Here is a 14,102-nt window from a genome sequence, read left to right as displayed (position 1 = left end):
GAGCGTTGAGGAGCACGTATTTTTTGTTTGATTAATGTTTTCAGCGCTAGTATCAACAAAGGAATTGAAACAAGTTGAAAGGGTACAGTACCGCCCGACATTGAAAATAGGTACAACATTCTTCGTTATTCTTGTCAGAACAACATATTTTCTGTAATAGTAACTCGACTTTACTTAATACACCGAAGCCGGATACCGGTGTAGGAAAGAATGACAATTTATTTATTAAATTGATCACATGTGCACTGCCACAAAATAAATCCCTACATCCAATTTGGTGAGATCTGCGAAATGAATGAATGAATGGTCGTCTGCTAACCGCAGATAGTGAATGTGCAATATATGATCATCTTTGAGACGGTCCTTTGGTCACCTTTGGCGGAACCAAAGACGTGAAATTTACCTGAGCCTTGAGCGCCTGAAATGTGGCTGACCAATACGGTAACATGGTGGTCCCCCACCTCGGCGGAGGTGCGAGATGACATGAAGAACGGCCATGTTTCAGCACTCTGGTGCTGGATCTTGTGTTAGTAAGACCTGTCTTATGTGTGCTCCGTAAAGACAAAAGAGTGGAGAAAATGGTATGCATGTGAAATACTTAAGTGTAGTTTGGAATAATTATTTCTGTATTTCAGGAACTTTTGGGGGGAGTTTTAAATGACAGGCAGGTAATACTAAGGGGATCGTAGTAATTTTCGGATGTGACCAACGGTCACAGTGAAAGCACGTGTAGCAATAAGTTGAAATAGTTGCGAGTGCTAGTACTAAGCTGAAATCCTTCTGAGTGCTAAAGTTAAGCTGAATTACTGGCGTGTGTACTATAAGTTGGAAATATTTAAGAAATGGCGTGTGCAGGATTTGAAATTGGAGACAAGCACTTCCACGTGGTGAGTACTGTGTGAGTCTCAATCTGGGTATGAGACAAAGGATAAAGAGAAATGCTCGCCCAAGGTATCAGTTGAGGACTCGCTTGTGTGACGAATATGATCTTAGTATTACTTTGCGTGTTATGTTTCCGTGTGATGCTGGATTCAAACTCTAATACTCTGAGAGAGAAGCAAGTTGAGTCAGCCTTCTATCCAGCAACGCCACTTGGCTTGCATTGCACAGGAAGACGTGCATATATCCTCCAGAGTTCGTAGTATGAAAAAAAGTTACGAAGTGGGGCAGTGTCGTGTGAAACTGGGATGAATACTAATTGAAGTGGGGAAGCTGAAGGTGAAGTGATTCTAACGTTGTGACTATTCTTTGTGATTGTATTCTATGTTGCCAGTGTGGTGTATTTCATGTAATTTAATTATGTGTGGTTTGCATGGGAGAGCAGCAAGATAGGTTCAGAGGTAGTGTGTTATGCATGTTCCTTTTTCTACCGCTCGGTCTGGAGGAAATTTTCGTGATGATGAATGTGAGAGTCGAAGTGTGAGATATAGCAAAAGATCCACCATCCTATCCAGAAAGTGCACTGTAGCGTTAGATAATTACGAGACCAATGTAAAGCCACGCCCACTGGGCGGAATTTCTCATGTGTTATTGTTGTAGGTTATAGAATTTGTGTGTTTAGGTTATAGAATTTATCGGAATAAATAAGATAGTGAAAAGAAAAAGATTGGTGGCCTTGTTCTTCGAATAGTGTGTAGTCATGATATCCAGAATTTATTATAGGTGCGCCATTCACATTCAGTGCGATGGCCACGTGTTGATCAAAGCCGTTGGGTAAGAAAGAAAATGTGGTATTACCAGTGCATAGTGAACAATCAGAGTTGTGTAAATTACTAATAGTCAGATGTGCGTTATCCGTTTCCGTTGCGTAATATTCAAACAGGAGATTAATTTATAGCTTAAGTGTGAGTACTAGAGCTCATAATCAGTCATTGATGTCACTCGATACATAAGAATACATCCACTCGCTTGGCAGACCACTTATCTTGCAGGCTACTTGATGCCACAGTATGAGTAACGCATGTGGGTGCCTCTCAAAGTAAGTATTTTTAAATGGAACCCTATACTTTTTATAACTACATTCGATTGCTCTTGAGAAGACAATTAAAGTGATATAGCGTTCGTTAATATTGAGGGTGAAGGCTGTCGTAAAAGAATTCGAGAAATGTCCTACAATTTGAGGGCACGTAGCCGGAGTCGACATTAGTGGTGCAGACAATGCCAAACAGAGATCTAGTGCTACGCTCTGTCAGAATGTCGGTAGCTCAGCGTGTTCGGTCAGAGGGTTAGCTACCCTCTGTAATATATATAAAAAAAACTGAGTTAGTCGATCAACAATGAACTTAAACGGATGTCTTGCGACGTCCGCCCCGAGCAGACGCAACGACCAAAAGCGAACAAAATGAGATAAAAAAAGTCGAGATTTGCATGTTTACTTGTCAGCGCTGCAGGCCGCTCATTTCTGCTTCAACATTCGTAACGTGGAGACATGTACGCCAATGAGGATAAGTTGGATATACTACTTTTATATGTTGAGTGTAAAATAAATTCCGTAAAAACAGTACACCGTTATAGGGCTATGTGTCCGGATCGCCAATGTTCGACGCGCCAGGCGAGTGCACGAATTATTAAGATGTTACTGCGGACAGGCTGCTTGAGCGTCAAAAATAGGACAAGAAAGAAGACTGCAACTGACAGAGCACACGAAGAAGCACTTCTGGCTGCGACGCTAATGAATCCACACAGTAGTACGTGACATACTGCCAATGAATGTGGAATCAACCAGACGAGTGTCATTCGCATCCTGCATCGTCATAATTTCCTTCTCTATCATCTGTCATTACATCAGGCACTGGAAGACCGTGATTTCGAATGTCGTACAGAATTGTGTCGATTTGCCCTTCAGTAATTCAGAGACAACCCTACGTTTTTCCAACGTGTGCTCTTTACCGATGAAGCTACGTTTACTAACTACGCTAATATAAATTTGCATAAAATGCACTACTCGGCAGCCCAAAATCCACACTGGCTTCGCCAGGTGCAACATGGGGAGCAAACGTATGGAGCCGCGTCATAGGAAATTGCATTGTGGGGATTACTTCATCTCAGGCGTTCTAAATGGAGATTCGTAAGCACCCTTTCTGACCAACATTCTGCCAATTCTTCTAAAACAGGTACCACTGGATATTCGACAGTGTATGTGGCTACAACACCACAGTTGTGTAGCTCACTCGTCCCATTTCGCAACGCGATTACTGAATGAGAAATATTGTGGACACTGAATAGGTCGAAATTCTGTTGTCAAATGGCCTGCGAGTTCCCCCGATTTGACTCCTCTTGATTTCTTTCTTTGGGGAGCACTCAAAGTTGCAGTCTATGACAAAGCCGCAACTACGCCAGACGATATGTGTCGTCGAATCGCCAGTGCATGCTCTACCATATCATTCACCGTAATTACATCTGTTCATCGTTTTTTTCAAACGGCGATTGCTGATGTGCCTTTCGATCCATGGTCAATAGTTTGAACACATGCTTAAATAAAGGATAAAGTTATTTTTTAGGATGGCAAAATTTATATTATCTGATTCGGGTGGTTACCAAATCATTGTTAGTAAATTCTTTATTTCATTTACGTGTCTACGAAACTGATTTGAAAACTCGAATAAGTCGACAGCGTGTATTGCATAAGTGTATTGCATAAGTAGTGACACAGTCATAAACGCGTTTACGTTCAGCATGAAACGACATTCCGTTGAGAAGAATAATTGTTTTGCGGTGTACAAGTGGCCAACAAAGTATTTTTTATAAAAACGTTTAGTTCAACGAATGTATCTCATATGATATAATTTAGAGCAGTGTCGGCAGAGACAGTTGTTCGACAACATGTACTTTACCTCTAAGAAGCACACAACCACGCACAGAAAAACATAGGTCATATCTTCCTTCTAAAATTTAGATATTTATTACAGAAGTTGCAGCGTAGGAGACGTCTTTATTTTTGCGGAATGAACACTTGATTTCTCTGTTTGAGCTCACGTAATTCTGGGAGGATACACAAATGTGAAATAGTTTTCCTAAGCTCTTTGACATATGCTAGTTTCTAGCCTATATCGGTATTTCCATATACAACATTCGTAGGTGAGCCTGCATCTAGGCCGTAAGTTTGGTGAAGAGGAAATATAGTTTTATCCTCGTAGCACAGGCCTACCTTAAGGTATAAAACTACGCAGCCTGGCCGGAGACGCCTGCTAGGCAATGTTCGCCCCGCAAAAGCCGTTTCTGGCCACTGTGCTCTTTCTTGCTGTGCTGTGATGTTCTTTACGACAGGTTTCAACGTCGTAGGTCGTGTTCCAAAAATGAACAGCATAGATATAGAAGTGATGACACTTTCTGCAGGACCTGACCATCATTTTGCAGGATAATGCTCAAGCACATACAGTGCAAGCTGTTACTGATTTGTTTGACTGATGGGGCTGCTGAGTGCTATAGCACCTACTGAAGTCCCCTGACTTAGGCCCTCGTAAGTTCAACATGATTTCTAAATGAAGGAAACACTTCACGGCATTCGCTTCAGAACTGCTACAAACCCGTCCGGCAGTAGATCACACCGCTCGAACTGTCAACACAACTGGCACTCCTAAGAGTATCCTACGACTTCCACATCACTGGCAATGGGTTATACACAATGATGGTGACTACTTGGAAGGTCAGTAAAACTCTGAAAGACGTATCCATATTTTTTAAATAAAAAATTGAAAAATTCTTTATTTCATAACATAATAATTATACAAAATGACCCACCACCTTAATGATTAGTGGGTCCTATGTTTCTAGTTTTATAATAGCAGCTTCTACATTCTACTTGACTACAGACAGTACTATAATAATTATTATTAGGCAGACTACTTCTAATTTTACTAGTGTTAGCATAATTTCTAGTTACTACGAATGGTTAGTATTAACTGCATGCAGCGTTACAGTTGTGCCAGTGTTAATAATACACTCCTGGAAATGGAAAAAAGAACACATTGACACCGGTGTGTCAGACCCACCATACTTGCTTCGGACACTGCGAGAGGGCTGTACAAGCAATGATCACACGCACGGCACAGCGGACACACCAGGAACCGCGGTGTTGGCCGGCCGTCGAATGGCGCTAGCTGCGCAGCATTTGTGCACCGCCGCCGCCAGTGTCAGCCAGTTTGCCGTGGCATACGGAGCTCCATCGCAGTCTTTAACACTGGTAGCATGCCGCGACAGCGTGGACGTGAACCGTATGTGCAGTTGACGGACTTTGAGCGAGGGCGTATAGTGGGCATGCGGGAGGCCGGGTGGACGTACCGCCGAATTGCTCAACACGTGGGGCGTGAGGTCTCCACAGTACATCGATGTTGTCGCCAGTGGTCGGCGGAAGGTGCACGTGCCCGTCGACCTGGGACCGGACCGCAGCGACGCACGGATGCACGCCAAGACCGTAGGATCCTACGCAGTGCCGTAGGGGACCGCACCGCCACTTCCCAGCAAATTAGGGACACTGTTGCTCCTGGGGTATCGGCGAGGACCATTCGCAACCGTCTCCATGAAGCTGGGCTACGGTCCCGCACACCGTTAGGCCGTCTTCCGCTCACGACACAACATCGTGCAGCCCGCCTCCAGTGGTGTCGCGACAGGCGTGAATGGAGGGACGAATGGAGACGTGTCGTCTTCAGCGATGAGAGTCGCTTCTGCCTTGGTGCCAATGATGGTCGTATGCGTGTTTGCGCCGTGCAGGTGAGCGCCACAATCAGGACTGCATACGACCGAGGCACACAGGGCCAACACCCGGCATCATGGTGTGGGGAGCGATCTCCTACACTGGCCGTACACCACTGGTGATCGTCGAGGGGACACTGAATAGTGCACGGTACATCCAAACCGTCATCGAACCCATCGTTCTACCATTCCTAGACCGGCAAGGGAACTTCCTGTTCCAACAGAGCAATGCACGTCCGCATGTATCCCGTGCCACCCAACGTGCTCTAGAAGGTGTAAGTCAACTATCCTGGCCAGCATGATCTCCTGATCTGTCCCCCATTGAGCATGTTTGGGACTGGATGAAGCGTCGTCTCACGCGGTCTGCACGTCCAGCACGAACGCTGGTCCAACTGAGGCGCCAGGTGGAAATGGCATGGCAAGCCGTTCCACAGGACTACATCCAGCATCTCTACGATCGTCTCCATGGGAGAATAGCAGCCTGCATTGCTGCGAAAGGTGGATATACACTGTACTAGTGCCGACATTGTGCATGCTCTGTTGCCTGTGTCTATGTGCCTGTGGTTCTGTCAGTGTGATCATGTGATGTATCTGACCCCAGGAATGTGTCAATAAAGTTTCCCCTTCCTGGGACAATGAATTCACGGTGTTCTTATTTCAATTTCCAGGAGTGTATAAACCTACTTGGATGCCTCGCTCATAGAGCTAATCCCTATGAGCATACGCCTGGCACAGGGTAGGCAAGAAGTTATTTATCGCTGCAGGTTCCTAACTTACTATCCTATTCTAATTAACTAAATCTGCTTCCTATTCTACGTCATAATCGGTGCGTTGTCTCAGTTCAGGATCATCCCAGTCCCCCTGGCCCTGCACGTGGCGGATTCCAACTGTAAAGTCGACCTATCCACGAACAGGCGGTACGGGATTGGGGCAGTGCTCACAATCGGTGATTTCTATTTATCTAGTCACGAAGGTCTCTCAAAAAAGTTTTAAATACTTTTTGTGATACCTCGTTGGCTAGCGTATTCAGTCTCTGAAAGGTCTCCTCTTGTCTTAGAATGTCATAAGTGTTTGTACTCGGTAGTTGTCGTCTCAGTGTTTCGGCTACATCATCGAAAAGGGGGCACTCGTAAACCACATGGTCAGGAGTACCCTCCGGTGCGCCATAGTCGCACGCAGGCGTCGCCCTTTTCCCAAAACGACATAGATAAGTCGGATAGGGGCCATGACCAGTCAGGAAGTGGAACAATCCCCGAGTTGGCTCAAAGTATTTCATTTTCAATCTTTCCTTAACATCTGGTAGGAGCTGAAAGGTTCTTCTACCAGTTTCATCTGACTCCCATATCTCCTGCCATAGATCTTCACCCCATCCCCGTATCTCCCCTTTTTCCCTGACTGGTGCCCCCATAATTTCCTCTACTTTGGTGATATTATCTTGAAAGGTCTCTGTTGGATTCCTTTCATGTTTGATTTCTTAAATCTGTTGTCATTTACGGCATAAATTCCTCTTCTAAATTTACTGTGGCGTTTCTAACTATCTGGGAGGAGACTGAGTAGTGGAACGTGTTACTTTTACACATAAACAAGAACGATCTATCACACTACTACACTTTAAAACACAGTTTATATGTAATTCATGTCACACAGTCTCATACGGAACCTACATCCGCTTTCTTTTATATACTGTATATGATAAGATACTGTCATCCCCCTTCCTTTCTGTGTGAGAGGATGAGTGAGAAAATGTATTTCTAGTTGCATGCTTGAGGGTAGCAGACAAGCCTGTCTGCTAGAGAACAGTAGGACCAACGTCGGAACAGGTAGCTACGCTTTCTAAAAGCAAAGAGGTTTCTATCCTTAGTATGGTCCTGTCCGTCCGTTGTCATGTTGGTATAGGAAGCTGCCCCTCTGGTCACTTCCGTTCGTATTTCGGAAGCACGCTCGGTAGGAGCGCAGGTCAGTCGGTCCGGGGCGAGCGTCTGAAGTGGTAAGATCTCCGGCTAAGCGCGTGTCTGCTAAGTCCGCAAGACAATTGATTTCTTAAGTTCAGCCTAACTGAAAATTTAATCACCTTTATTTCAGGTTTAGCTCTAAAATATCTAATGTTATCTTAAATTGCAGCACAGTGTAATTCTCGTGTGAAGTTCAGATTATTTTTCGGTAGTTGCTTTGTCACTACTTTGTGAGTAAAGTGGAACCACGTGTTGATCAGTAACTCTAAGATCAATCTTAAATGCGAATGCTTGTGTGATTATAACGTCTCGTCTTGACAATATTTTTCAATATAGCAACTTTTCTTTATGTTCAACCCACGTGGGGTGTACTTTGCGAGACCAGTACCACGTGCTTATATAACTGTTTGACCCGTCAGGTTAACAGTAAGACGTTAGTAACCAGTTCGAGGTTTTTCTTTTGTAAATTGCTTTTCGATCTAATTTATTTTAATTATCAAAATTATTGTGGAGTTACAATCTTTGTGTAAACCAAGTTGACCACGTGAAGCATGTGGTGTAATCATCAAAGTAGCCCTCAGCTATTCTTTTCGCGAAGATTTCATAAAGAGTTAATATGAATTTAGTATACCAGTGTGTGGTAATTACATGACGGACAGGATTGTGCTACGAACGTAATTTATTTGGGTGAAAATTTGAATCTGTTGGTAGTGGTTAACTTTCTCTTGCATACGTTTCAACGTTCTTTGTGTGTTGTTTTATGAATGCAGTGTTGTATGCAGTCTCCCAATCTTGGCTCCATAATTGATGTGTTCCGTAAGATTGCACTCTCACATTTTCACATTTTCACAATCCTAAATAAGGCACCAGTTTAGTTAGGAATCAATTTTAATATGCTGAAATTTCAATGATCAATCTTAAAATAAATTTCCAAATATAAACTGATTTATTTCTTTTTATTTAAATTCTCTCTTTTATATATATATATCACTGGTTGTCGTATGACTATTAAAAGATTATAATTAATGTTCGTCTGGTTGGGAAGTTGGTAAGCTAGACAGGATACCTGGTGAAACAGTTGCTTAGTAATGCAAGATTAACTTCCCCAGACAGCTCACAGCTTTTAACCCGCTTTTATTGTCCATCAGTACTGCTTACATAGCAAAATAAAGTTACAACGTTACAATCTTTTTTGGCCCAGTACCATGCAGCCTGTTCCCTTATCTTTATATCCAGGGGACAGAGCCCCATTATAATTAACAGGGCTCCTCCCGGAGATGTTCTATATGCTCCCACGGACCTTAGTATCATGTTCCTTTGTACTCTTCTCACCGTCACGGCAGGCACCACCCTCGTGAGCATGTGGGCCCAGACTCCCGAGCCGTAACCCACTATTGACGTCAGTATACTATTATGATAGAGCTTAATTAGATGAGGCGGAAGGTGGAATCTCTTATGTCCGATGGAAATCAGGTTATTTAGTAGTTGTAGTGCTTTCTGGGTTACGGTTTCAATGTGCCTTGCAAAGTTCCATCTTTCATCGATGATGATTCCCAAGTAGCGAGTTTCTCGTCTCCGAAGAACCGGCGTACCGTCAATTCTCACAGTCGGGTTTCTTATTAGCTGTCCTTTGAGTAATAGGTAAGTCGACTTGGTTGGTGAGATAGTCATCTTGGTGTTGCGGCACCATAGTTGTAGTTTGTCTATTGCTCTCTCTATTTTCGGTTCTATGTCCTCGCGACTTCGGCCGCCGACTAGCAGGAGGAGGTCGTCAGCGTAGGCTATCACCTCTAGCACCTCTTCGCTCTGTTGCAGGCTGTCCAGAAGAGGCTCCATGTGGATGTCCCAGAAAAGAGGACCCAACACGGAGCCCTGGGGGCAACCCTTGGTGATAGTTTTCCGGACTTTCCCGCTAGGGGATGATAGCCATACCTCCCGATCTTCACAATAGCTCCTAAAACAGCCACGTAGTAGCCCTGGGCACTCCTTCTCCCGAAGACAGGAGAAGAGCGAAGGCCACCACAGGTTGTCAAAGGCGCCACTGATATCCACCATGATGCCAACAACATACTTACACGGGGCTGAGCCGCAGACCTCGGCCGCCAGGGCGATTGCATCAGATGCCGATCGTCCCGGCCTGAAACCGAATTGCCTGCCGCTCATCCCTTGCCGCATGCGGTGAGCAGTCAGTCTGTCAGCTAATAACTTTTCGAGAACTTTGCCAAAGCCGTCCAGCAGGCAGATGGACCTGTAGGATTTGCCCTCAGCAGGGTCCTTCTCAGGGCCTTTCTTAATGATTACCACTTTTGCGGTTTTCCATATTTTTGGAAATCTGCCCTGCCTGAGGCATTCGTTAAAGAGATGTGTGAGTGGCGGAACTAGCTGTGGGGCTAAGAACTGCACCACCTCCGCCACAATGCCGTCTGGCCTGGGGGCTTTTCCTTTCTTTAGGGACTTGATGAGAGCAGCAACCTCCTCCTCAGAGAAGGGGAGGACCGCTTCGCCATTTACATACCTAGCAAGGTCTTCATTTCGTAATTGGCGCTGCTCTTCGGTGTCGTCATTCCTGTCATCGTCAGGCAACAGGGACCGGAGGAGGACCTCGGCAGTTTCCTGCCAGGATTCTGTCATCCGGTCCCCGTGCCTGAGCGTTGATATCATCGTTGGGGAGCGGATCTTCTCCCTCACCAATCTTTATGGCACACCCCAGGGGTCGAGGGCCAGCTGGTTACAAAATTTTCCCAACTTTTTGTTCTGGTCTTCTGTAGCTCTTTTTGCAAGTTATCTTTTGCCTCCCGGCATAACTGCAGCCATCTTTGCTTTTCCCACCAGATGACACTGCGCTGGTAGTGCTTTCTCAGTCTCCTGACAGACTGACGCAGTTCTTGTAGCTCGGCTGACCATGGTGACGGTGTGGCCGCCATGGCCCTCCTCCTGGTTGGTACGGCCGCCTTAATCGCCCTTGTTATTGCGCGTACCAGCCCCTCGGCTATAGTCCTGTCGTGCATCCCCTTCAGGTAATGGAGGAATGTCACACTCTCTGGCTAGGCGTTCCCAGTCTGTTTTCCTAAAAATTTTTTGCACCTCCCACCCCATGGCCCAGCGGCACTCTCTATCTCCTACAATAAAGGTAATTAGATTGTGATCACTAGTGGTGGCATTGTCTACAACTCTCCACTCTTGGAGCATATTTACTGCGTTTGGCGTGACCAACGTCACGTCAAAGTTGGTACCCTGTCCCCCTACGGCCACGTAGGTTGGGGGATTGCCTGGTCTGTTTGCCACCACTAGTTGAAGAGCCATAATCATTTCCTCTGCTTTGGCACCATTTTAATCCCTTGTGCCACTGTACCATAGGGAGGATTTGGCGTGTATGTCAGCAGTTATAATGATTTTGCGTCCCCGCAACGCCGTGGCCACACTCACTAGATGGTCTATGTGCTGTTCGATTCTGTCTTCGTACTGGGAGTACATGTTAATGATGATTACAATTCCAGCAGGAGATTGTATTTCCACGACGTTGCAGTGACTATTGGAGTATTGTGACAGAGGTGTTGCACGCAGTGCAGTGTTTGTCACCAGGATGGCCGCTCTGGGGGTGTCCCCACTGCTAACGGTTTGCCATGTTGCGGCAGTGAACGCAACTTTTCCAGCCAGAGAGTACAGCTCCCGTAAACAGAGTATGTCCAGTCTCTTTTCCACCACTTCCTTACGGAGCTCCTGCATTACTAGTCGACTGTTATGAGTATTGAGTTGTCCTATTTTTATTTTGGTCGTCAAGGAAAGTAAGTGTGTATGTGGTCATGTGGCCAGGTTTTGTTCCAGTCATATGCTAGTCGTCCGTTTGCCATCACTGATTCATGGTAGATTTCATCTAGGTCAAATTTTTCTCCTCGTCTTTCAAACACTTTTTTGAGTAGGTCACGCAGTGCTCCGAAGTCAGTGGGGAGGTTCACTGGCTTTAATTGTATTCTGTCCACAGCCTCCATCACCGAGAAGGTTACCCTCCGTCCGTTCTCATGTCCTACTCGGACCACATGTCGTAAGGCAGTGGTCAGGGTAGTCGGCTGCTCCAGCCTAGCTAGTTGCATGGTGTACTCGAGATTTGGGTACACCTTCACCGTATCTACGGAAGGCAACCTGACCACCGGGCTGTCTTCTGTGATGGAGTTGGCGGTTGAGCTTGTTATCGTGTTTTCTTGAACAGGTTTTGCTGCTTTATCTGTCGCTACCACAGGATGCTCTTGCCGTTGTGGATTTTTAGTCGGCAGCGTGTCCGGCATTGAGAGGAGGGTGCTCTGACCACTGAGGGGAGCTCAGTTTCAATGCCAATGTCCCTAGTGGGGGACTCTGTTTGTATTGATTTGTCGACTGTTGGTACGTCGGCGCTGCTGAGCGACATCAGGAAATTCCTGAATCTACACTCCTAGAAATGGAAAAAAGAACACATTGACACCGGTGTGTCAGACCCACCATACTTGCTCCGGACACTGCGAGAGGGCTGTACAAGCAATGATCACACGCACGGCACAGCGGACACACCAGGAACCGCGGTGTTGGCCGTCGAATGGCGCTAGCTGCGCAGCATTTGTGCACCGCCGCCGTCAGTGTCAGCCAGTTTGCCGTGGCATACGGAGCTCCATCGCAGTCTTTAACACTGGTAGCATGCCGCGACAGCGTGGACGTGAACCGTATGTGCAGTTGACGGACTTTGAGCGAGGGCGTATAGTGGGCATGCGGGAGGCCGGGTGGACGTACCGCCGAATTGCTCAACACGTGGGGCGTGAGGTCTCCACAGTACATCGATGTTGTCGCCAGTGGTCGGCGGAAGGTGCACGTGCCCGTCGACCTGGGACCGGACCGCAGCGACGCACGGATGCACGCCAAGACCGTAGGATCCTACGCAGTGCCGTAGGGGACCGCACCGCCACTTCCCAGCAAATTAGGGACACTGTTGCTCCTGGGGTATCGGCGAGGACCATTCGCAACCGTCTCCATGAAGCTGGGCTACGGTCCCGCACACCGTTAGGCCGTCTTCCGCTCACGCCCCAACATCGTGCAGCCCGCCTCCAGTGGTGTCGCGACAGGCGTGAATGGAGGGACGAATGGAGACGTGTCGTCTTCAGCGATGAGAGTCGCTTCTGCCTTGGTGCCAATGATGGTCGTATGAGTGTTTGCGCCGTGCAGGTGAGCGCCACAATCAGGACTGCATACGACCGAGGCACACAGGGCCAACACCCGGCATCATGGTGTGGGGAGCGATCTCCTACACTGGCCGTACACCACTGGTGATCGTCGAGGGGACACTGAATAGTGCATGGTACATCCAAACCGTCATCGAACCCATCGTTCTACCATTCCTAGACCGGCAAGGGAACTTGCTGTTCCAACAGGACAATGCACGTCCGCATGTATCCCGTGCCACCCAACGTGCTCTAGAAGGTGTAAGTCAACTACCCTGGCCAGCAAGATCTCCGGATCTGTCCTCCATTGAGCATGTTTGGGACTGGATGAAGCGTCGTCTCACGCGGTCTGCACGTCCAGCACGAACGCTGGTCCAACTGAGGCGCCAAGTGGAAATGGCATGGCAAGCCGTTCCACAGGACTACATCCAGCATCTCTACGATCGTCTCCATGGGAGAATAGCAGCCTGTATTGCTGCGAAAGGTGGATATACACTGTACTAGTGCCGACATTGTGCATGCTCTGTTGCCTGTGTCTATGTGCCTGTGGTTCTGTCAGTGTGATCATGTGATGTATCTGACCCCAGGAATGTGTCAATAAAGTTTCACCTTCCTGGGACAATGAATTCACGATGTTCTTATTTCAATCTCCAGGAGTGTATTTTGTATGAGCTGTAAATAAATAGTTGCCACTATTAAAGTTTCAACACTCGTATATCTCTCTCTCTTTTCAAGCATCAATCCCGACTCGTGGGATCTGCTGGTTAATCGGATGTGGCATGTTAATTTTAGGGGTGGCTGGATGCCCTTCCTGTCGCCACCCCGTATGCCCCGGGAAGGAACTGTGTACCCCAACAGTCTGCGTGTAGTGTAATTCATGGAATAGTGTGAATGTGTTCAGATGTCTGCGAGCCATGTAACTGAGGCGGAACGTGGGGACCAGTCTGGCATTCACCTAGCGAAATGAGGAAAACCGCCTAAAAACCACATCCAGGCTGGCCGGCACACCGACCCACATGTTAATCCGCTGGGAGGATTCGATAAGGGGCAAGCGCGCCTACCCGAGTCTAGGAGCAGCACGTTATCGCTCTCGACCACCCTGGCAGGTTTCCAATCCTCCTATATGTATAATTTTCTGTGGAATACGTCGTTCCTGAATACTTACTACTGCTGTTTGTTTACAAATTTAGGTTTACTGTCTGTCAGACATTTTATGTCATTAGGTAAGGAAGAAAACATTACATTACGTTCAGTGTTTGTCCATATTTAGATTAAG

The sequence above is a fragment of the Schistocerca cancellata genome, chromosome 4, assembly GCF_023864275.1.
Source record: "Schistocerca cancellata isolate TAMUIC-IGC-003103 chromosome 4, iqSchCanc2.1, whole genome shotgun sequence".
Lineage (NCBI taxonomy): Eukaryota > Metazoa > Arthropoda > Insecta > Orthoptera > Acrididae > Schistocerca > Schistocerca cancellata.
The sequence above is the reverse complement of the archived record's forward strand: the minus strand, read 5'-3'. Positions refer to the sequence as shown.